This window comes from Phragmites australis, chromosome 10 (assembly GCF_958298935.1).
Source record: "Phragmites australis chromosome 10, lpPhrAust1.1, whole genome shotgun sequence".
NCBI lineage: Eukaryota > Viridiplantae > Streptophyta > Magnoliopsida > Poales > Poaceae > Phragmites > Phragmites australis.
The window spans coordinates 15142522-15167380 of record NC_084930.1 but is presented as its reverse complement, the minus strand read 5'-3'; the positions used below and the strand labels follow the sequence as shown (position 1 = coordinate 15167380).

Genomic DNA, 24859 nt, shown 5'->3' with positions numbered 1-24859 from the left:
TGGGCTTCGGTGGCATTTCAGCAAAGAAGGGAAGCATGGTGTAGAACATGAAAAGGCTAACTCAGCAGTATGGTTGGTTTTGGAATGGGTCCTCTAAGGTATGGGCAAAGCAACGATGACTTCTCTCAGGTACAACCGTGGCCGTGTCCAGATGCAGCGATGAAGATGCACACGTTGTTGAAGATTAGCTATGAAATTTGAGAAATCATCTGAATAGGAACATTCATAATTCCTAGGAACACAATGCTTTGGCATGGGTTTGGACAGATCATCCACTGAGATGAAGATCGATCAGTGGAGATGAGATGGGTGACGGTTGCGGCATGGTGCGGTTGGCAACCGCGTTTCGGTCGTGTCGTTGCACTAACAGAGAAGCAGTCCTCAGGTCATGTATAAACCTTGATGGGACACCCTGTGAGGTGGTCAGCGCATCGAGAAGGCTGCTGGATTGATGGGGAAAGTAGAACAAGGGGAAACAGCACGACGACCACAAAAGCATCAACGTCGATGATCTTCTGGCCGAACTGCTTCCAGGGATTGTTGAGGATAACCAGGGGCATATCTTAGTGGAGGGGATCGATGGTTGGAACTCTGGTCTGCTAGGGAATGTGGCTGATGTTCTTGGTGCGCTGGACATATGCAGGCACTGGGCAAAAGACATTGTGACGTCAAGAACGGGGGCTCTATTGTAGCTTTGGACAAACCAATTTGGGATGATATACAGGTCTATCAGAGTCAGATCTTGGCCAAAGGACTCGTGGATTGGAGTGCCAGTTCACATGAACGCGATCTGAAATCACGCTGAACAAGCAGAATTGGTCCAGACTCGGGCAGCATGCATGGCGATCGTGATCCCAGCGGCGTCGACGCTCTAATAGCTGATTTGGTTAGTGAGGGAATGGGGAAAATCCTGGGGCACGTGTTAGACAAAGGGAATGGTGATCCGACCTCTAGTAGGCCAAGGAACGCCGATGCCATTCATGAAAGAGTGGCGTTCTGCGATGGCGACGATTGTGGTTGCGCAGATTGGTCTTTGACCGGGCTGGGAGTTCGCTTAGGGGCTCACAAATGGTGTCCGTATAGGTGAAAAGAGGAGGGGAAGGGGCTGGTTTGGGGTCCTCACCTTACTGTGATGATTAGGGAAGGAGGATTCATGGAGATGACAACAACACCAACGGTGGAGGCATGAGGCACCGGCAGCACGACTGCGTAGTCCAGCGGGGCATGGGTGTGGAGAGGATCCTCAGCGGTGTTAACAACATGTTGTAGGGCAGAAACATCATTTATGGTGGCGGGGCCACGAGGCAGCTCCTCCATGGGTGACGACGCGTCAGCACAGCGAGGGCATGGTGTGGCAGCATGCGGGCAGGGTAGCAGTGGTGTAGGGTATGGTGGAATGGGAAGGGGCTAGAGAGGGCATGCTGGTCCCTTTTTAGGGCTAGGGGAGTTAGGCTAGCTGGCAGAGGTGGGGTCCAAGCTGGGTGAGGCCCAGGTCTAGGTTTGGTTCTTGCTTGGTTACAGCACTGTCTTTCGAGTATGATGTTATAGGACTCTATCATGTAGTACTCGAAAATATCTACACCTTTGATATCATTCAAACATCTGAAGACATCATCTTGATTTTCAAAAATGCGTCACAAGATAAACTATTTGAACTCAAACTTTTCTATGTAGCACTGATTTTGGGGACCATAACTCCTAGATCCAATACCCAAATGGGGACTTCCATATGTGCAAATACAAGCTCTCGACGCAGCACTGATTTTAGGGACCATAACTCCTAGATCCAATATCCAAATGGGGACTTCCATATGTGCAAATACAAGCTCTCAACGAGAGCTACAACTTTGCTATGGTCAAAATTTGTATTTGAGGTGGTCTTGAACTCCGAAACTTGGTGAGAAGATGAGGCTATGAGATAGCACGGACTGAGCACTGCTGATTGCGCTAACCCATAAGATAAATGGGTGATGTGGCTGCCACATGGACAGTGGGGGTGGCTGTTGATGTGGATGCTAATAAGGACAACTTTTATTAAATCTGGTTCGCAGATCTTGCATCAGACAGCTACAATCTAATCCAATCGAAGAGGTATGTGTCTTCTAATATGGATGATGGAATCAAGATCGGACAGCAAGACAGACTTTTACCTAGCTTGTCTACCACGTGGATGGTGGAAGAGGAAGGAGATTTCCCAAGGGAGAAGGCGATCCTGAGTAGTGGGCCCTGTGAGAAGAGAGAGAGAGGAGCAGGTAACTAGTGGGCAGGCCAGCTTGGGCCCAGGTTGGAGTGGAGCAGGCGTGCACGAGGGCCCAAGGATAGGGAGTCTGGTCGGGTAAAATAGGCCCAGCCTCGGTGGGAAAAATAGATATGCTGAGAGAGAATGGGAAATGAGGACGGGCATGGCCCAAGGAAAAAGGAGGACGAGCTTTGCAAAATAAGAAAAAGATGGGTTGAGCCCAGGAGGAGGGAGATTGGATCGAGAAGATGATAGAGGGATGGGGAAATGAGTTTAAACAAGAATAGGAGTAGATAAGGAATTTGAATTTGGATAGTATTTGAGGAAAAGAAAAAGATTGACTTTAAATAAGGATTTGGATAAGATTTGAATTGAACTAGAGAAGGATCAAGTATGATCAAGGATTGAATAGATGTTGAATTCAAGAATTTTGAATTCCATCAATTCAGATTATTAACTTATTCAATATTGAGTTTTGTAAAAACCTTTTCAAAACCTTTTTCACTCAAAACACCAAAGAGGAAGAAAACAGAAAAAGAATTCTAATGCATTTACTTGGATCCTGGCAAAATGCAACATGCAATGCATAAGAAATAATAACCTAGGTTGTTTGGTTGTTTATGAAATGGGTTTTAAACTACTCTACTGGTGAAGCTACTCACTAATGTTGAAATTTTTTTAAAAGTTGTAAAATTCTGGAAAGTAGGGTATTAAAATTCCTGGCCTTATATATGCACGATGAGACCTTCCTTTCGATGCATCGCATCTTTCCCCGTAGAACCGAGGCAAGAGCACCATAGGACTTCATTGGCATTAAGCTCAGAGCGCCATAGCCATACCTCACAATTGCCAGGACACTCTAGGACTATCTGACAACAACACGTTGCCAAAACGAGATCTCTAGCTCACCTAGATCTTAAATTGCCGCTCACCAGAGAGAACTACACATAACAACGAGGTTCCGGCGAGTTTCATGCCATGCGCCACTATGGGGAGTTGATCGCCGTCGCATCCAAACTGGAGAAGAGACGGTATGCCACCCGATCCGTCGCCTACGGCTCTGATTAGAAGTTCGTATACCTGTTCGTGATATCAGATCTCAACCTTTTGATTCTGATCAACGAGCGAGATTTAATGGGTTTAATGGTGCCTTTAGTGGACCTTACGCCGCCGTTAGGCCACATCAGCTGTCGAGTTAGCAGGCCACATCAACGATTTTTCCCACGTCGCAATGCCACATTAGTAGATGTGCACAAGTGGTGATCATTTTCGTTAGAAAAATAATTCTGCAAAATATGGATAATTAGGAAAATAATTTTAATAATGTTTCTATAGATTTATTTAATTTTGTTTAATAGTTTTAATTATTTTTATAATTCTAATAAATGCTAGAATATTCCATAATAATAATATAAAAAATCCCTAAAAATCATAGATGACTTCAGAAAAATTCTAGAAAATTCCTTAGACATAATTTTATCTATGATAATCTTTTTAATCCTATTCTAATATTTGGAAAGTCATAACTTGTTAACCGTTTTGACCTGGTGATCATGTGTGATGATGTTTGTTGAGTGATATTTGGTTCTTTTTGGATATTGGTTTTTACGTGTTTCCTTTTCGCGAATGATGCTACTTGACGCTAACATTACAAAGGAGCTAGAAGAATTTGAAGACCAAGACTCTAAAGATGCAACTGAGTCGAGTTAAGGTAAGTGTAACAACCCATATTTTAAAACCAAAAAAATAAAAAAAGTATTCAAAACAAAATAAAACCCTAAATGTATATGTATATATATATATATATATATCCATGAATGTGAAGTATATGTGTTATATGTATAACCACATGTATACGGTGAGAGTTTCTTCTAAGGAGGAGACTCAAGCTTGGAGACGATGTTTAAGAGGAAGGAATACCACGAATGTATTGATGGCAGAAAAAATGGATCGATCTGGGGGAGTATCACAGCGTGACTTGGTGTTTCTTCACCTCTGTTTTTTCCCTCTTTTGCCCAGGCGACCAGAGCTCCTATTTATAGGGCCGTGCATAGCTTGGCGTACAAGTTATCACAATGTACAAATATCTAGGATCTAACTAAATTACTGGATCTTATCCTGGATAACTACTTTCTACCCTAACTGGGAGATAAATATCCACCGTAGTAACTATCGTGATGCCTGCCCCCTGAAGGGGGCGAGCGAGTCACCAATTGTGGCTCGGCGCCGTACTGTTAAGGGTGTCAGGGTGGCCTTAAATGCACTGGGGTGTCAGGATAGCACCACTTGCACCAGCATTGATCGTCTGTCACTTCACATCGGGTCGGTGCCAGGGGAGACATTTTCCCCCTTAATATTGTCTTCGGAGGCTTGCTGTATCTTAGGCTTTGAAAAGCTACACGGGTGCCGATGGGGTTTCCTGAAGGGGTCCACAACCTCTGGGGGTCAGGCCTGCTATTCAGAGTTCAGAGGTCGAAGGCTTCGAAGGGGCTAGGCATGGTTCCAAGTCATGGGAAGGCTTCACAGGTACGAAGAGGTGGCACGAAGGAGCTTGATGCCCTCAGTGGTCGGGCCTTTAGCTAAGGGTCCAAAGATCAAAGCTCTGGAGGGACCTGGATAGTAATCTTCAACCATTATCCTCAGGCTGGTTTATTTCCCACCAATAACATCCCCTCATTCTCGGGCCCCGATGTTGCGGAGGGGGGAGAGGATGTAGAGGAAAACTAACTCCAGCCTGGTATAGTATCAAGGATGCTCGATGGCAATTCCATGTCCTTAAGAAGTTTTGTTTTGGGAACCATGGGCATCGATGGCGAGGCCCAAGGTTGATGGTGTACTGGCGGTGGCGATATGCTCCGGAGCCTGTTGGAGCTGGCATGCGCGGTGTCGGGACCTTGCATAGATTGTAACCGGCTTCATTTTCTTCTTGGAGAGAGGTGGCCTTGGGGCTCTGGTGACTGTAGATACGCATAGTATCTAAGGATGGCCGGGCAAGGTGTTGGTGACTTCGTTGTTCCCAGCCATCGTGTTCTCCCCGGGTTTGGCATTTGACTGGGCCTTTTTCCAATCTTGTTTCAAACTTTCAACCCAAGGTGGCCCCGTTGGAATTCTTGGGGACAAGATCTCGGACACGGACTGCATCCCTTCGAGCTCCTAGCCGCTGCTCAGCTTCAGAGGTGACCCGTCTAATGCCCGGTGACAACATGTTGGAGAGAAAGCCGAAGGCTAGATGGGAGAGCTGGTCTGTGACCCTCTTGGCCCTTAGCCGCTGCCTGGCTCAAGAGGTACTCCGTTCGGAGCCTGGCGATGGCGTGTCGGAGGTGAAGCTAAGGGCCAGGTGGGAGAGGTGGTCTGCGACCCCTTTGGCCCTTAGCCGCTGCCCGGCTCGGGAGGTACTCCGTCTGGAGCCTAGCAACGGCGTGTCGAAGGAGAAGCTGAGGGCCTAGTAGGAAAGGTTGTCCGTGACCCCCTCAGCCCTTAGTCACTGCCCGGCTCTGGAGGTTCTCCATCCGGAGCCTGGCAACGGCATGTCGGAGGCGCAGCTGAGGATCAGGTGGGAGAGGAGGTCCGCGACCCCCAAGGCCCTTAGCCACTGCCCAGCTCCGGAGGTAGTCCGTCCGGAGCCTAGCGATGGCGTGTTGGAGGTGAACCTGAGGGCCAGGCGGGGGAAGTGTTCCGTGACCCCCTCGGCCCTTAGCCTCTACCTGGCTCCGGAGGTACTCCATCTGGAGCCTGGCGACAGCGTGTCGGAGGCGAAGCCGAGGGCCTAGCAGGGAAGTGGTCTGCAACTCACTCGGCCTTTAGCCGCTGCTCGGCTCCGGATGTACTCCATCTGGAGCCTGGCGATGGCGCGTCGGAGGCAAAGCCGAGGGCCAAGCGGGGGAAGTGGTCCGCGAACCCCTCGGCCTTTAGCCACTGGCCAACTCCGGAGGTATTTCGTCTGGAGTCTGGAGATGACGCGTCGTAGGCGAAGCTGAGGGCCAGGCGGGAGAGGTGGTCTGCGGCCCCTTAGCCTTTAGTCGCGGCCTGGCTCCAGAGGTACTCCATCCGGAGCCTGGTGACGGCATGTCAGAGGCGAAGCCGAGGGCCAGGAGGGAGAGGTGGTCCGCGACCCCCTCAGCCCTTAGCTGCTGCCTGGCTCTGCAGGTACTCTCTTCGATGCCTTTCGATGGCGTGTCAGAGGCGAAGCCAAGGGCCAGGAGGGAGAGGTAGTCCGCAACCCCCTCGGCCCTTAACCGCTGCTTGGTTCCAGAGATACTCCATCTGCCTGGTGGTGGCGTGTCAGAGGCGAAGCCGAGGGCTAGGCGGGAGAGGTGGTCCGCGACCCCCTCGGCCCTTAGCCACTGTAATGAATTTGCGGCCTCTGCAATGGACAGTCGAGGGTTCCACTATATTTCATGTGCCACGTGGTGTGGGCTTTTTTAAATGTTAGTATACTTTTCACAAAATGACGTATGAAGTAAGTCTTTAAAGGAGATGGTAGGGTAATGATTTTACCTTTTACCATACGTGTTTGAGTCACGCAGGTCATACCTTTCCCTGTAGTGAGGGGGATTTTTATACCCCTTTGATCTATTGGCTGTGCCTTTTGGAGGCTAGCGGGTTTCGTACCCCTTCGGCACAGAGGCATTTGCCTTCAAGATACTGGGGTACTCTTCCCGTCAGGTCCTTTCAGAACCTTTCCGCTCGGCGGAGTTTTCGGAAAACATCCCCATTTGCGGGGGTTTTTGGAAGTCAAGGTTTGGTAAACTCTCCGTTGTGCTAAGGTTTTTCAAAGTCTCTTTGTTTTGGTGGAGGTTCAGTAAAACTCTCTGTTGTGCAGAGGTTTGGTACAGCTCTCTATTGTGGCAGAGGTTTTGTAAAACTCTCCGTTGTGCGGAGGTTTGGTAAAGCTGTCCGTTTTTGCTGGAGGTTTTGTAAAACTCTACGTTGTGCGGAGGTTTCTGGAAGTCTCTCCATTTTGGAAGAGGTTTGGTAAAACTATCCTTTGTGCGGAGGTTTGGTAAGGTTCTCTATTTTTACCGAAGGTTTTCTAAGGTTCTCCGTTTTTGCCAGAGGTTTCGTAAGACTCTCCGTTTTTGTCGGAGGTTTTGTAGGTTCTCCATTTCTGCCGGAGGTTAAGGTTCTCCATTTTTGCCGGAGGTTTTGTAAGACTCTCCGTTTTTGTCAGAGGTTTTTCTAAGCTTCTCTGTTTTTTACCGAAGGTTTTGTATGGTTCTTTGTTTTTGCCAGAGGTTTTGTAAGACTCTCCATTTTTGTCGGAGGTTTTGTAAGGTTCTCTGTTTTTGTCGGAGGTTTTGTAAGGTTCTCCGTTTTTACCAGAGGTTTTGTAGGACTCTTTATTTTTTTTGGAGCTTTTGTAAGACTCTCCGTTTTTGTTGGAGGTTTTGTATGACTCTCCGTTTTTGTTGGAGGTTTTTTAAGACTCCTTGGCATGTATTAATGCCAAAGGCCCTACAAACTATCGGAGCTACGCAACACCTTCCAAGAAACCTAGGAAGTCTTGCCTTCCAGGTGGCCTAGGCATGCTACACCCACGGTGTGTAGGCTTGTCGTACTCCCGAGGAAACGCCCGAGGTGCACCTCAACACTGTCCACCAAGGATGTGCCCTGGAACATGGCATTTATATGACCGAAGCTATGCAATACCTTCCAAAAAACCTAGGCTTGATGCCTTAGCAGTGACCTAAGCATGTCGTGCAATGAGGATTCCTTGCAACAGCATTTCTCATAGCACCGCATCCTCAGATCAGGGCCATCTCCTTATATGCGGCGTCCACACACTATCGAGGCTACATAATACCTTCCAGGAAACCTAGGCAGTCTTGCCTTCCAGGTGACCTAGGCATGCTACGCCCGCGGTGTGTGGGCTCCACTGCCTACCAGGGCAAAGCCTACCCTCCGGGAAACCTTTTCAGGTGACCTTAGGTGTAGGCAAGCAATGCTTACCTGTGCATGGCCCTATCACGCCTCCGAAGAAATCCCTCGGAGGCACCGCAACTACATTACCAAGGAAGTCCCTTGATAACTGGCATCTACACACTATCAAGGCTGCACAATACTTTCCAGGAAACCAAGGCAATCTTGCCTTCTAAGTGACCTAGGCATGCTACGCCCGTATGTGTAGGCATGTTGTGCAACAAGGATTCCTTGTGACAACATTCCTCAAAGCACCGCATCTCTGCCACCGAGGACATCCCCCGGGGCGTGGCTTCGACACTACCGAGGCTATGCAATGCCTTGTAGGGCACCCTGGGCATAATCTGCCTTCCAGGTGACCTAGGCATAAGCGGCGCTCGTGGTGTGTGGGCCTCACTGTCTACCAAGACTATGCAATGCCTTCCAGAAAATCTAGGCAGTCTTGCCTTCCAGGTGACCTAGGCATGCTACGTCCGTGGTACGTTGGCTTGTCACACCACCTGAAGATGTCCCACGGGTGGCGGCGCAACACAGTCTATCAAGGAAATCCCTTGATATGTGGCAACTACAATTCCGAGGCCGCACAATGCCTTCTAGGAAGCCTGGGCAGACCCGCCCCCTGGTGACCTAGGCACGATGTATCTGCGGGAGTGTAGAGATTTTGCATGGTTATAGAACTACAATCATGATTCCTTGCGATAGCATTCCTCAGAGCACTGCGTCCTCACATCAGGACCATCCCCTGATATGCGGCGTCCACACACTATCGAGGCTACATAATACCTTCCAGGAAACCTAGGCAGTCTTACCTTCCAGATGACCTAGACATGCTACGCCCGCGGTGTCTGGGATCCACTGCCTACCAGGGCGAAGCCTACCCTCCGAGAAACCTTTTCAGGTGACCTAGGGTTTAGGCAAGCAATGCTTACTGGTGCGTGGTCCTGTCACGCCTCCGAAGAAATCCCTCTGGGGTGCCGCAACTACATTACCAAGGAAGTCCCTTGATAACCATCATCTACACACTATCAAGGCTACACAATACCTTCCAGAAAACCTAGGCAGTCTTGCCTTCCAGGTGACCTAGGCATGCTACGCCCGTGGTGTGTAGGCATGTCGTGCAATGAGGATTCCTTGCGACAGCATTCCTCAGAGCATCGTATCTCCGCCACTGAGGACTTCCCCCGAGGCGTGGCTTCGACACTACAGAGGCTATGCAATGCCTTCCAGGGCACCCTGGGTATAATTTGCCTTCTAGGTGACCTAGGCATAAGCAGCGCCCGTGGTGTGTGGGCCTCACTGTCTACGGAACTACGTAATTCCTTCCAGGAAATCTAGGCAGTCTTGCCTTCCAAGTGACCTAGGAATGCTACGTCCGCGGTACGTGGACTTGTCACACCACCCGAAGATGTCCCACGGGTGGCCGCGCAACACGGTCTATCAAGAAAATCCCTTGATATGTGGCAACTACACTTCTGAGGCCACACAATGCCTTCCAGGAAACCTGGGCAGACCCACCCCCGAGGTGACCTAGGCATAATACGTCTGTGGGTAGGGATTTTGCATGGTTATACTAGCTAAGTTTGCAGTCTACTATTGACAATAAGAAGCTAATTGTAGTTCTATAACATAGCTAGGTTATATAACTATTATTGCTAAATGAAGATGTAACTTAAGTTCTATTGCTTCTACCTAGTGGCTATCTATTGCAAAAGACTTCTAGCAGTAAGAACCTTGCTGTATGAAAGATATATCACTAGGTAAACTACCGATAGTTAATAGTGGGTGTACCTTTTTAGAAATAAGGCCTCTATTATGAGGCTTGGAGGACCTGTGGCTAGGCAGGTAGAGGTGGTGTTTGACCCCTCAGCCCTTAGCCGTTTCCTGGCACCGGAGGTAATCCGTCCGAAGCCGGATGACAGCATGTTGGAGGCGTAGCCGAAGGCTAGTCGGGAGAGGCTATCCTCAACCGCCTCGGCCCTTAGCCGTTGCCTGACTCCAGAGGTAATCCATCCAGAGCCTAGCGACGGCATGTCCCTGACTCAGTTCTCATTGCTGGATATAGTACCGTTGGTATTAGGGCCCTCACATGAACTGGCAGTCAAACCAGAGCTAGGTTTGGTCAGACCGTAGCTCGGTTGGACCACAAAAATGCCGATTAGATAGAAATCTATACATAAAGTTTTGGGGTTTAATGGTGGGATCGCAAGTCTCGTGGCGGTTAGACCGCCCACCAACAGTTAGATCGACAGAGGCACCAGTCAGACCACGAGCCAACGGAGAGCTTTATAAGTATTAGCGCCTCTGGCAGTCAGACTGGTAGATCCACAGCGGCAGACCGCCAGGAGCAGGCTCTCCTGGCTGAAAGGTTTCTAAGTGCAACACCTTGGAACCACAATTTCCATTCAACATAGTGATAAACATAGACATGTGAGAGGTTCCAATATGCTTATATTAAAATGGTATTTTCAAATTCTCAAAGAGCTCAGGACATTCGGAGCGGATTTTATCCTCACTCTCCCAAGTCACCTCATCTTCAGTGTGGTTGCTCCATTGGACTTTGATGAATTTTATGGAATGACGCCAAGTTTTGCGTTCCACTACATCCAATATTCAGATCGGTCGCTCACAATATGTAAGATCCGCCTGCAACCCTTGGTTTGTAACTTCAATCACTTTGGTTAGGACTCGGAGGTATTTCTTTAGCTAAGACACGTGGAACACGTTATGCACCGTGGGAAGGGACGGGGCAAGTCAAATTGATAAGCCACCTCTCCACACTGAAAACAATTTGGAAAGGGCCCACATATTGAGACGCTACCTTGCCTCGGACTTGAAAGCGTCGAACAGCTTTGAGAGGAGACACTTTGAGATACACATAATCACCAATTGCGAACTTGAGATCTTGGCGGCGGTGATTCGCATAGCTCTTCTGCCGTGATTATGCCATGAGAAGACACTTCCGAATAACTAGAATATGCTCTTCATCCTCTTTGACCAAATCCGGGCATCGAAAAGCCATTCGTTGGATTCGGACCAATTCAACTGTGTTCGGCATCTTCGGCCATAAAGAGTCGCAAATGGTGACATTTCAATGCTTGCTTAGTAGCTGTTGTTATCGGAGAACTCAGCAAATGGTAAGAAAATGTCCCACCTCTTTCCATAGGTGAGAACACAAGCTCACAACATATCCTCTAGGATTTGATTTACCCACTCTGTTTGACCATCGGTCTGAGGGTGGTAAGCAGTGCTGTGGAGAGCTCGGTTTTTAAGGCTTCATAAAGGCATCTCCAGAAATGGGAAGTGAACTGAGTGCCTCGGTCAGAAATGATCTTCTTCGGAATCCCATGAAGGCAAAAAAATTTGGTGAGATACAGCTCGGCATAGTACTTGGCACCATACCGAGTCTTCATTGGAAGGAAATGTGCTAATTTGGTAAGCCAGTCAACGATGAACAAATCGATTCATACCCTTGAGAAGTCTTCGGCAAACCGGTAATGAAATCCACGGCAAGATGAGACCCCCTCATTGCTATATCATCATCCTTGGTGGAATCGACCCACGCCCAGATTGCCGATTTCCTCCCATTTTTAGGAGGGGATGGGCAAAGGTTGGAACATATCGGCCAGCTTGAGATGCTCAGCCTTGACTCTTCGGCAAACATTGCACTCAGCAACATATCGAGCAATTTCTCGCTTCATGCGAGTCCACCAAAACTGTGGCTTGAGGTCTTGATACATTTTCGTGCTCCCCGGATGAATGGACAACAACGAGTCATGAGCTTCATCAAGAATCTTCTTCCTCAAGGCTTCGACCTACGGAACCACTAGCCAGTTCCCAAACCATAGAACACCCTAGCCATCTTCAAAAAAGCACGTTGCCTTGCCTTCCTTCATCTTGGATCTAATTCAAGCCATGCCCTTATCACCTTTCTGAGCTCGCTTGATTTCATCCAGAAGGGTAGACTGGATATCCAAGTTAGCAAGAAAACCATTTGGAACCATTTCAAGTCCAAGCCGATGGAATTCATCACAAAGTGTCAAATTTCCGGGTTTGACCACAAGGCAATTGCATCGAGCCTTCCGACATAAGGCATCGACGACCACATTTGCCTTCCCGGGATGATAATGAACTTCCAGCTCGTGTTTGATCAATTTGAGCCATCTTCACTACCGCATGTTCAGATCTTCCTGAGTAAAGATATAATTGAGGCTTTTGAGACCCGTATAGATACGACACAGATTCCCCAGTAGATAATGGTGCCAAATCTTCAAAATGTGCACAACCGCCACAAGCTCTAAGTCATGAGTTGGATAGTTCTCTTCATGGCGCTTCAACTATCGTGAGGCATAAGCAACAACTCTACCCTCCTGCATGAGGACACATCTAAGGCCTATGCAGTAAGCATCGCAATAGACATTGAAACCTTTGCCCACATCAGGCTGAGCGAGAACGGGAGCGGTCATCAGCAGTGTCTTCAAGGTCTGAAAAGCTATATTCACTTGAACACTCGAATACACTTCTCTTCTTCAACAAATCAGTCATGGGCTTAGTGATCTTGGAGAAGTTTTCGATGAACCAGTGGTAATAACCCGCAAGCCCGAGAAAACTCTAGATGTTAGTGATATTCTTCGGCTGCACCCAATTTAGCACATGCTGCACCTTTCTCAGGTCAACTCAACACCATTTTCAAATAGTACATGTCCCAGAAAAGTGACCTGCTTAAGCCAGAACTCGCAATTACTGAACTTGGCATATAGTTGGTGATCTTGAAGGCGGCCAAGAACAATACGGAGGTGATCTGCATGCTCTTCCTTAGTATTGGAGTATATAAGAATGTCGTTGATGAAAATCATGACAAACTTGTCAAGTTCCTCCATGAACACAATGTTCATCAAGTACATGAAGAACGCTAGGGCATTTGTCAAGCCAAAGGATATGATGGTAAACTCATAAAGACCATAATGAGTCGAGAAAGCCGTTTTTGGAATATCCTCTGGTCGGACCTTGATTTGATGATAGCCTAGTCTCAAGTCAATCTTCGAGAAAACCTGGACACCGGTCAACTGATCAAACAGAATATCGATCATCGGAGGTGGATACTTATTCTTAATAGTGACCTCCTTCAACGGGCGGTAATCAACATACATCCGCAGGGTACCATCCTTCTTCTTCACAAAGAGTGCCGAGCATCCCTAAGTTGAGAAGCTTGTGTCACACCCGGTTTTAACGGCCAAAACCAAGTGCGGCTTATGTGTGCCCAAGAAGTTTAACACACATAAGGACATCATAGGTGAAGTAACAAAAGCAATACTTTATTTAATTAAACATTCACTTCTTACAATAAAAGACTTCACCTAAGCAACCTCAAACTTTACCTAAACGACATCATCTAAACGACGGCAGTGGGACGAAAGCATTGGCGACCAATACTCCACAAGCACCGACTGGAAGACACGCTCCTTAGAACACTAGGTCGTCGTCTTGGAAATTCTCAAAGTCTTCTACTGAGCAGCATATGTTTTTGTAGGAGAAAGCAAGGGTGAGCACATAATGTACTCAGCAAGTGTGGAAAAATAATGACATGCAGGCTTATATCAAGAATAAGATGACACAAGGTATTATTTGCGTAAATGCGAGTAATGAAAACATATTTGGACTCAAAAGCATTAGACAAGTATTAAATCAATGTAACCCAACAATCTGTCATCTAACATACAAGGTTCCCCACCCTGCATACCACAACCGTCTAGTACTCCCTGTACTAAGACCAAAACCACACCATCTAGTACTCCTTGTACCAGAACTAAAACCATCCACCCTCTAATCATGTGAGGATCCAAGTCTCTCATATCCGTGAGCACGGCTGTTATAACAGTTTTACACTTTGCAGAGGTTGTCCAGCTTTACCCACGAGTCAGTGAATTCCATGTTACCGTGTTTGCAAGACACTTAACACACGCCAGTGGTGTACCACCAAGAATCACTGTATGACACTTTCCACTAACCAGAGACTAATTCAGTGTGTGTCTGCCCACTAGGTTTCACCGCCAGGCTTTACGCAAGCAAAGCTCCTACCCAGAAGCCCCCTTTTGTGCTGACCCAACGTACACTTGACAGACTCTAATCAGTATGTCACGCCTTACCCATATCAGCCTCGTGGTTGGTACGTTACTTCTTGGGTTGTTGCTCCACGAACCGGTCCTTACTTAGGTTACTTGAGAAAACACTAATCCAACGTCATAACCATGACAACTATCACCAACATCCCTATGCTCAATATCTAAGGTTCCATGTTGCTAAATCATTATCATATTATCCATCATTACTGCATATGTTCATTAGTCAAAATTATGACACTTCCCAATATCCCAAAGTAAGCTAAGCAGTCTACCCATAAAAGACTCCTAACCATAACCATCTAGGTTCCAAGGGATGATAAGGGAATATCTAGAAAAAACCCTAAAATAGGTGACTACCCATCATATTGACAGACATGAGTGCAGTTTTGTAAAACAAAACATTTAAAAATGTAGGTTCAATATGATCAAGGACACTTGCCTTCTCCTTGCTACTGCTCAGTGTATTCTTGCTCCTGGTCTTGCTGTTCTTCAAATTGATCCGGGACGTTATCGGCTAATCGCACAATCACTGACAAACAAACAAACAAGATACACTAAGAACAGAGCACAAAATAAAAGAACAACGAGATAAAAACTAGCTAAAAAGAAAGAACACTGAAAAAAGAATCCATCGGCACAAGAATCGCTTAAATCGGAGCTACTATGAAAAAGTTAGGGCTAAAACAAGTCTAGGGTTAAATCTGGAAAAAGAAAAGGGCTTATATTGAATTAACAAAAAGTTTAGGGACCTTTTTGTAAAAAAAGAGGGACCTAAATGTAATTATGAAAAAGTATAGGGACCTAACTGCAAAAAGATAGGGCTCTTTTTGTTATTTTAGAAAAGTTCAGGGGCTAAATTGCAAAATTACCAATTAAAGGAATTATCAGATTTATTTTTATACTGAAAAAGGCTTGAATTACTGACTGGGTAGCTCTGGCTGACGTGGCATGGTGACAGGGGTGACATATCACCAGAAAGGTTGAGGTGGCGGCTGAGGTGGCTGGGTGACATGGCATGGCTGCTGACTGAGTTAAGTGGCAACACGTGGCAGCTTCTAGTTGGTTGACCGAAGGGGTAAGAACAGATCTAATCTGGGCCGAGGGTTCGGATCCGACGGCTGGGGAGGGTTTGGGCGGTCGGAGAGGAACGGGACAGCGGCGACCGAAGGAAAGCGGCGGCGCTCTTGCCGGAGACAAGCGCTAACCTCGTCATCGGCCTCGGATCACGACGACAAGCGGCGGAACACAACAAGAAGGGAACAGCGAGCTCGTTTCGGGGCTTACCGAAGGCGGTGCGGCAAGGGAAGGTGGTCGGCGACGGAAGGGGGCGGCTGCTCCTTCGGGAACTCGTCGGAGAAGGCTCTCCGGCGGCGTAGAGACCAAAGCGATGACGGGAAAAGCTCCTGTGGTGGCAGGCACTCGCGATGGTGGGCTCGGGATGCGCTGCGAGGCTCTGGAACGGCATGGCGGCGAGCTCAGTCGAAACGGCGGCGAGGGCGGCTCGGCAAGCTCTGAACTCGACGTCTAAGGCTCGGGTTTTGGCGATTTCTGGTTGAGATGCGTTCGAGGAGGGAGGCTCTACTTATATAGGCAGCTCGGGATGTCCAGGGCGACGGCGCAGCGAGATCAATTCGGACACGGCGGCGGGGAGTTGTATCCGAGCTCGATTCCGCGAATTCCTTAGAGATAAAGCCGGCTAGAGATAGAGGAGATCCCGGGGATTTGATTTGGCGGATTTCTAGAAGTTCTCGGGTTCGGTTTGTGGTCAGATTCGAACGGAAGACGGCGGCCGACGCATTCCCGTGACTGAGTCGGAGTCCGACCGAGGAAGAAGAAGGGCCTGACATGCGGGACCCACATGTCGGCAGCTCGGTGAAGCGGCTCGGCGCGTGGGCTGGTGCGCGGAGATGGGTCGAGAGAGGCGGCCCGGGTGGGAGAGGAGGTCGGCGGCGGCTGGGCCGAGGCTGAGAAAGAGCTGGGCCGAAAAAGGAAAGAGCATCCCGCGGAGAGTTTTAATCTTTTTCTTTTTCCTTTGAATTCAAAATCCAGGCAAAAACTCTTGAAATAAATTCATCAAAAATCAAATAAAAAAATATTTGCCTAATTCAGCATGATGCAAAATAATCACTTATATCCTATGTCATTTGTATCTTCTTTCATATAAAATAGGATTTTCTCTCTTTTAAAATATTTAAACTCATTTTGAACTTAACAAATTTTGAGAAATTTTAGAAATGGGAAAAATTAGGGTGTTACAGCTTGGATGAATAAATCCCTTCTCAAGCAACTCCTTCAACTACTTCTTCACTTCCGCCAATTCATTTGGCGGCATCTTGTAAGACCTCTTCGAAATCGGGGCCATTCCAGGCAAAAGATCAATTGAGAATTCCACCGCTCGGTCGAGTGGTATCCCAGGAACTCATCTGGAAAGATATCAAGAAATCCACACACCACTAGGATATTCATTAGATCTGTTGTGGTGACGACCTTCAAGGCATAAAGACAAGGATCGACATCTTCAAGCTTCAAATGAGCTCGAGTGCTGGATATACTATTAAGGGTGATAGTCCGCTGAGCACAATCCATGATTGCCTTGTTCTTGGTGATCCAATTCATTCCCAATATGATGTCTATCCCTTTGGAGTCCAACACTAACAAATTCGCACCAAAGAATGTGTCATTAATAACAATCGATGCTCTGGGCATGCACTAATTAATAAGAATCTTAGCTCCGGGTGCATCTATGAGATAAGGTGTACGGGTGGTGCTAACTTTCAGCATGTGCCGCTGTGTATAACTCATCGCTATGAAACAATGACAAGCCCTAGAATAAAAAAGAACAATTGCAGGAGTGATGAAAGAATTAAAACTCATACTCAACATACCCATCAGTACGTTGTAACCCTCGTGAATTCCTTCAACGGTGGTGTGGTGCGCTCGGCCACGCTTGGGGACGTATGTAGCCTAGGAGGCTTGAGGAGAGGATTGAGTGGGTGGTGGCCTTGGAGCAGTCACCGTGGCTCCCGACTTCGAGTACTGGTAATCATGTGCATAGTGGCCGACATGGCCACAGTTGTAGCACGGGCAACCGGGGCCACCGGTCACACTCCCCTACGAAACTGTAGGTCTTGTAGGCTGTCCTTGAGGGGCGGAGAAGGACGGACACCGCACCATCCACATCGGCCATGTAGCAGTCGAGGCCAACATGTGAGATGGTGGAGGTTGACGAAACCCTCTTTCGCTTCTTCTCTTCTTGGTGGTTCTTTAACTTGAACTCCACCGTGAGTGAGGTGATCACAAGCTTGTTGAAATTGATGAACTCATGCGCTGATAGCTAGTCTTGCATCTTAGAGTTGAGGCCATTCACAAAGCGGTATGGCTTCCGCTCGTCAGTGTTGACCTCATCTTGAGCATACTGTGCAAGGTAGTTGAACACCTGCTCATACTCCATTTATCGTTCTACCCCCTTGCTTGAGGTCCATAACTCTTGCCCTTTTATCTCCATGAGGCCCTTAGGGATGTGAAAATCGTAGAATGTCTGGCGGAACTCTGCCCAAGACACCCGGTGATTGGTGGGGTGCATGGCCAAGAAGTTGGACCACCATGCGCCCACTGCACCCTAAAGCTGAGGGGCGGCGAAGAGCGCCTTTTTGTGGTCCTCACGTCGAAGTAAAGTGAGCTTCTGTTCGATAGTCCCAGAGCCAATGGTCGCCATCTAGAGGATCCTCAACCCGCGTGAAGGTTGGCGCTTGAGTCCTAAGGAAGTCCGCGAAGTCATCTCGGTGCCCGGCTCCATGTCCTCCATGAAGGGTCGTGTTGCACACGAGAGCCTCGAGAAGAGCTGTCTGCGCTTGATGGTTTTGCTCTATCTACATGAGCACATCCGCCATACTCGGTGGTGGGCGGTCGAGGGTTGTTCTCATTCGAACCCTCGGGAAGGTCTCAGCGGGTTCTCATCCTGTTGTATCAATAAGACAAAGAAGAAAAAGTCAAATTCTGACATAGCCTAAAAGCATTCGTCGACTAACATTTGCTTATACCCGCAATGCCGCATATATGGAAGGATGTATGCACATGAGTAATGAGGAAAACTGAATGCATTATCGATTCATATCTACTGTGTCTTTCTCGAGCATGACTCTCCACAACAAACATCAAGATCATAGGCATTTGCATACATATCTCAATTTCTAATCATCGCCCTTCGTGCAAGACAGAATAAGAAGTGCGAAGGGTGCTTGTGCATCATGCCGCACAAGCGACAACCCATACATTGTTGCCAACGTATTCACTTCCTGTACCATCGTCTTACAGAACTTCTCATGTAAATGCCACATGAGTAGACGACCATATCTACCATTGTATGGTTGATGTTCATACGTTATTACTAACGTATTCACTTTTCGTACCATCGCCGTAAAAACACACCGGACCGCTATCTCGCATCGGTTGATCCCCTGATATTCACCGCCATTGCAAGGCATTCCTTACCTTCGACGTCGGTGCAATACAATCATAAATACGTCATATTATGGAAATAATAACTCGAGCGCCGTTCATAACAACGCTTTACACTTAGGGGCACAAACATAGCAAGTTCATACATATTAACATGAAGAGGCACAAAAGAAGTTGACCCACTTTACTAAACACGCTTAGGACATTGTTTAGGCTACTTAATTAAACCAGGCTCTGATACCATGCCATGGGGGAACCGTCCAAATACTATTCTAATTAATCATCGAGAGGATCATTATTCATAATCACAACCTCGATGATTAACCAGAATTCATCCCGGTAGTCCTGGCACATGATTTGTGCCTAATATCGAAACACATGCCTTTACAACATAAAGCATCACAACACAACTTAAGAAAGAGCAAGTAATTAACATTATATTACAAGTTCTTAAGCACTACCAAGTTATTATAATTTACAGCAAAAGAGAGTTAGGAGGAGACTAAAACCTGCTCAACTTCTAACTAACAAAAGAAACTATGCAGCGGAAGCTAAAGCTTTAAACAACAAAAGTAGGATGGAGCCATATGCCCTTAGGCTCCATCACAAAAGCATGAAAACTGAGTAGGATGCACTACTCATGCCCGCCACCACCCTCGGTAGGCGTGAAGTAGCCAAACACCGCTTCCTCCTCACCTGCAAAACTTGTGAAGCAGCTGAGTATGAAGGTACTCACAAGACTTAATCTATAAAGAGCACATATCAATAGCTTGACTCCAAGGATTATGCATTAAGCTGTTAGCAAGAAAAATACCTCAATGTTAAGTACATTAATATTCTTAAGCAACCTAGACATATGTGTTTGCACCTAAACCTAACTAACAACAATACCATTATACCCTGCAGTGACCAACTGCACATAAATGTAACTGGAACCATCATGAACATGTATGTAACACGAACCATCTTCCTCATGACCAACAATCCAACCACAAACCACAACTTGTGACTCCATGATGGTGCGCATGGATAGAAGACATGCTCATGACCGGGAGCACGGTAGTTCAAACTATTTTTACACCCTACAGGAGGATACTCCTTTACCCACACGACACGAGGACCATTTAGCTTGCATGACCACACAGGTCCATACAAGGGGTACTCGTGACAACCTTTCCCAATAAGCCCTAACCATTTGATAAATGCATCGCTTGGCGCGGAGGTATCCAGAACTACTCTCGAAGCAAACTAGATAACTTTACAAGCCCACCCGCTCATACCATCCATGTTCAGGCCCAGATGATCACAGTTATAGAGGTATTCAGCTTACCTTACCATTAGATAAGCATGTGGTAAGTATGGTAAGTGCTAAAGCCAACGGTCGGTGCTTAATGCAAGGCGGTCTACGGTATCCTGGCTCCCTCCACGAACTACCTCGGGAACCTCCTCTAGGATAGATGATACCCCTAACACCGCCCACATCTCATCTCATTCTCACATCTCAACCATCTCAACAACATAATCAAGAGGAAGGAGAATAGAAGGTGCAGCAAGGTGAGGGGACGTGGTGGGAAAGAGAGCGAGGAAAAGGGGATTGCTGTCCACGATCGGATTCCAAGGTGATAAGTCTTTTTGGATGCTTTTCCCCTATTATTCATGTTCTTAGATGAGGTTTAGCCCAGGGAATTAGAGGTTAAGTTCGAGATTCCATCGAAATCACCTCGAGTTAGGGTTCCTGGAATTCCAGCATGTGCAATTTCATTGGGGCTTCTGTTTTCATGGCCTTAATGATTTTTCCTGCAAAAGTGGTCAACTCAAAAGTTATAGAGGATTTGTTAAGCTTTTTAACGGTGTATAGTATGTATTTTTTTTCGATGGGTATAGCCCTAGTTATGCTGTTCTGAAATCTCTACTGTCAATTGTTGACAGATTTAGTGATGAATGTTCAGAGCTTGATTAGGCCATGATAATGATGTTTTCTGTAGATAAAATTTATACCAAAGTTGAAGCTTGTGTTGTGATACACATGTCCACAAAGGTTTAGATTTTTTTTATCTATGGTGTGCCAGATATAAAAATATGAAGCTTGCTTTCTGAAATTTCAGACAGATAAGTCTGTTTTTAGTTGCAGTTTAGGACACCTTAATTGCAGTATAAAAATATGGTATTTCCACAAAAGTTGTAGGTCTTGTTTTGTAGTTTTCTAAAATGTATTTTTTTTTTCATATCATTGCTGTTATAAATAAAAATATAACAAAAAGTGAAGCAGCATTGCTGCAGTTAAACGAATGTGATGAGTGTCGGTTTGTTCCTTGGATAGGGTTGCGGGGTGTAGGACCATGTTCCTTGCTATCTGTATTTCATGTGGTACATTGTGGTGTTGATATATGGGCACTTGAGCAGGTGTTGTTGCGCCGATGCATGTATGTCTTGTCTTCATCGTCGTGAAAGGTAAGTGAGCGTGACGGTTGTTGCCACAACTTTAACTTGTTATTTTTGCTACATTCACTTATAATAATACACCATATGATTATACTCATTAATTTGGAAGATTACACCTACTTGCTCTGGATCTGTGAATTTGGCTTAATCTTTTGGTTATAGTTGATGGAGTCTTATGCAATAGTAATGATGCCTTGTCGATTTAGTCATTTCTAGCACAACCTCATCTTATGTATAATGGTTAGTTTACTTGAGGATAATGATATCGGTTATGTAGAAGCTTATAGAAGAGGACATGCTTTGTCTTGTAGGTGGGCATTTAATTCTTTTTTTAGGGTTGTTTCAAATATCTATAACTAGTTGGAATATAATATAACCTTTTGAAACATTATGCATGTTAAAGGATAAGCTAGCAGAAGCATAATTGTTACCTTTTTGTGCCTTACTTAGAATTAAACTTGTAATATGTGATTACAAAATGGGGTAGGCATTGCTCTTTCAAAGCAAGTTTATTGTTGCTATATGTTTATGTTCATGTCATATACACTTTAACATGAAGAATGAATGGTGGCTTATATTAATTATCTAGAGAATACTTTTATGTTAATGTATGTTCATGGTTGTGAACTATGCGGTTTATATTTTGGCATTTACAGTATATCATGTGCATTGCGCTGCATTGCATTTTATATGCATTAGAAGTTATATCGTAAAGATCACGACCGTACCGGTACACATCGTACGTTGCCCAAGGAGGGGTGCGATGTAAAAGAAGGCATATCATTGCATTCATATGCATTGATGTATGGAATTAATTGTTGGATATGTTGAAGTTGCATTGGAGGTCATTATGAGAAGCGATGCTTCTCCGTAGATATGTTTATTGTGGTGTGACTTGTGGATTTGTGAAGGTATTGAAGTCCTACGTGGATCTGCATTGTATAGTATCCATATGCAACATATTGTGTTACAGTAATCTTCTATATTCAATTTGAGTGTGATGAATGGTATGCAGATGTTTGAGTAACTTTACTAATTGTAGAAGATATGTGGTTGTGATCGGTTATTCTTAAAACTGTCATTTATTATTAATATGGCTTGAACTCTATTCGTGATGTCTTGAATGATGATATTTTCTTACAATTCCTATTTAACTCTTAGAAGTTGAAGTCAATTTTTTGATGTTGATATTATATCCTATGGGATAGATAGTCTTTTTTTATCTTCCTTATGTTATAGTTATGTTTGCTATTGATTTTTTTAAAGTAACTATTTAACTTGCTTAAAAATGAACATGATGAATAATGTGATGTCTTTTGTACTTGTTGAAGTTTTAAACTGATGCTTTAAATAATGTGGTTTAAATAGCTTGTTAAAGTAGTCCGCTTGCTGAGATTACCCAATGTCACTTTTGCAATATTCCTCCCCAGGTTGTTCTACTTGAAGCTAAAATGGAGGGCAGGGATTAGAAGCACGTCTTGCACTTCATATCTTCACTTAATATCACCGAGTTGTAATAATTAATTATGATTAGTCGTTAGAGTCATGTGTTTGAGGTTTACAATGTGGTTATGATTTTGAACTTAAAAGTTTAGCTAGGTCCTTGTTATGATGTTTTTAAATACTAGTGTGTTATACTTTATATCTTGCTTATCTATGTTATTTATTCCATATTACTTAAAATACATTGGAGATACTGTTGTTTTTATGTAACTTCATATGTAGGTCGTGTAGTTTAGTGGCATTCTAGGTTTTGCGGCCCTGGGATGTTACATCTACATGAGTTACTAGTGTTTCTAGAGTGGTGTAGTGATATCTGGCATTCCTTCTAACATCTTGGGGTCATTTAAACTGATCCAGCATTTTAACAATTGGTCTCTTGGTTCACATTCTTCTAAATATTTATCCTATTTAAGCGTTCAAAATTGTAGTGACAGATCTAATCTAATGGTTCAGGAGACCAGAAAATTATTCTAGAAGCTATTGTGCATTTTGGAAGCCACACGAGCATCGTATTGTATGGTCAAACAATGGTAAGGATGTATTTGACATCAAATGAAAGTTGTAGCGTGTAGCAAAAACAAGTTGTAGAGGGATTTTTTATAAACTCCCAAAGTTGCAGGTAGGTTTTTGCAATTTTCCCATATATTTTTTGTTGGCCCAAATAAACTATCAATAATCAATGGCTAGGATTTATCACAACTCTTACCTCCAGGGAGGTAAGATGGAGTACCGTAAAAGAACCCTTATAAAAAACTAAAAGCTTTTGCAGGTACTCATAATTCTGTTGCCTGATTCAGGTTGAAGATACCACTGAGGTCTACCATGATGAGACATTCAAATCAAGAATATGGCACCTCCCTTCACACAACTTCAGAGTCTCTCTTATCTGGACACTGTTCCTGATCAAAGCTGAAATATTTGAGGATGAAAATGGGGTTTCAACTTCTGAGCTCCAACTGCACCTTGACATTCTTGACACAAATTGGACGAGGCAATGGGAGAGCTTTGATTATGTTGTGCTATCAACAGGTCAATGGTTCTTCAAAACTGCAATCTACTTGGAGAATAGAACTGTGATCGGCTTCCACTCCTGCGAGGACTAAAACATGACAGGAACAACCTATGAACACTCCTTTCGCAAGTCGCTCAGGGAGGCCTTCCAGTTCATCACATCCTCGCCTCACAAGCCAGTAGTCTTCTACAGAACGTGGACACCTTCACACTTCGAGAATGGCGAGTGGTTCAGCGGCGGGACCTGCAACAGGACCGTGCCATTCAAACCAGGGGAGGCCGGTGATAGAGAACTAGACAATAAGATGTGGAGGATTGAGAAAGAGGAGTTTGACAAGGCAGTGGGGGAACAAGGAGCGTAACAGCGCCAACCGTCTGAAACTGCTTGACACATTTGAGCTCTCACTGCTAAGGCCTGATGGGCACTCAGGACCTTAAAGAACATACCATCCGTATGAGAATGGGAGGACAGCCAAAGTCCAGAACGACTGCCTGCATTGGTGCTTGCCTGGGCCTATCGACGCGCGGAACGACGTAATCATGCAGATGCTGGCAGAGGACTGAAACCTCCTCAGATGGTACCCTATCCGCGCGGTCTAATTGTGACATCTGTGTTGTTCAAGCCTGATTGTCCTACATATGTATGTTTCTGGGCGGTACGGTATGTCTTCTGTTGGCACATATTTGATATGCCCAGCAGCTTGAGAGCCAAATAGGTAGCTTCAAACTTTTTGCAGCAGGAATTTTCTTAGGGTGTAATTAGCTGTTTGGATGTGTTGTAAAAGAGGGATTCACAAACTGCAGCAGAAGTAATCTGAGGCATGCGAAATTGCTCCAGATACTTCATTTCGGTTGTGTGCACTGCAACAATATGATTATATACTATGAAGAACTGGAAAGATGCACTGATTGTATCCCACACCCGACATTTTGCAACAAATGTATGCTTCAGAATGACGCAAGGAGTCTTAAACTTGAGTTACTTCCAAAAGCAAATAATGGTGAACTGAACAAATTTTGCCGTTGAAATAGAGATGCATTATGATATATAAACTGTAGTTTTTGGAGTTTATGTCGTTTTACTAGTCAGATGTGCACAGGATCGTATCTGTGATAGGCCTTACCAACGCACAATGAGCACATCCATTGCCCATCTAAAATATACTTC

At 45.6% G+C, this 24859-nt stretch overlaps 1 pseudogene; it reads left to right on the top strand.

Annotated features, from left to right (window-relative positions):
- The first annotated feature begins 4648 nt into the window (after nt 1-4648).
- On the top strand, nt 4649-24255 carry LOC133930120 (protein trichome birefringence-like 25; annotated as a pseudogene).
- Nucleotides 24256-24859: the final 604 nt, after the last annotated feature.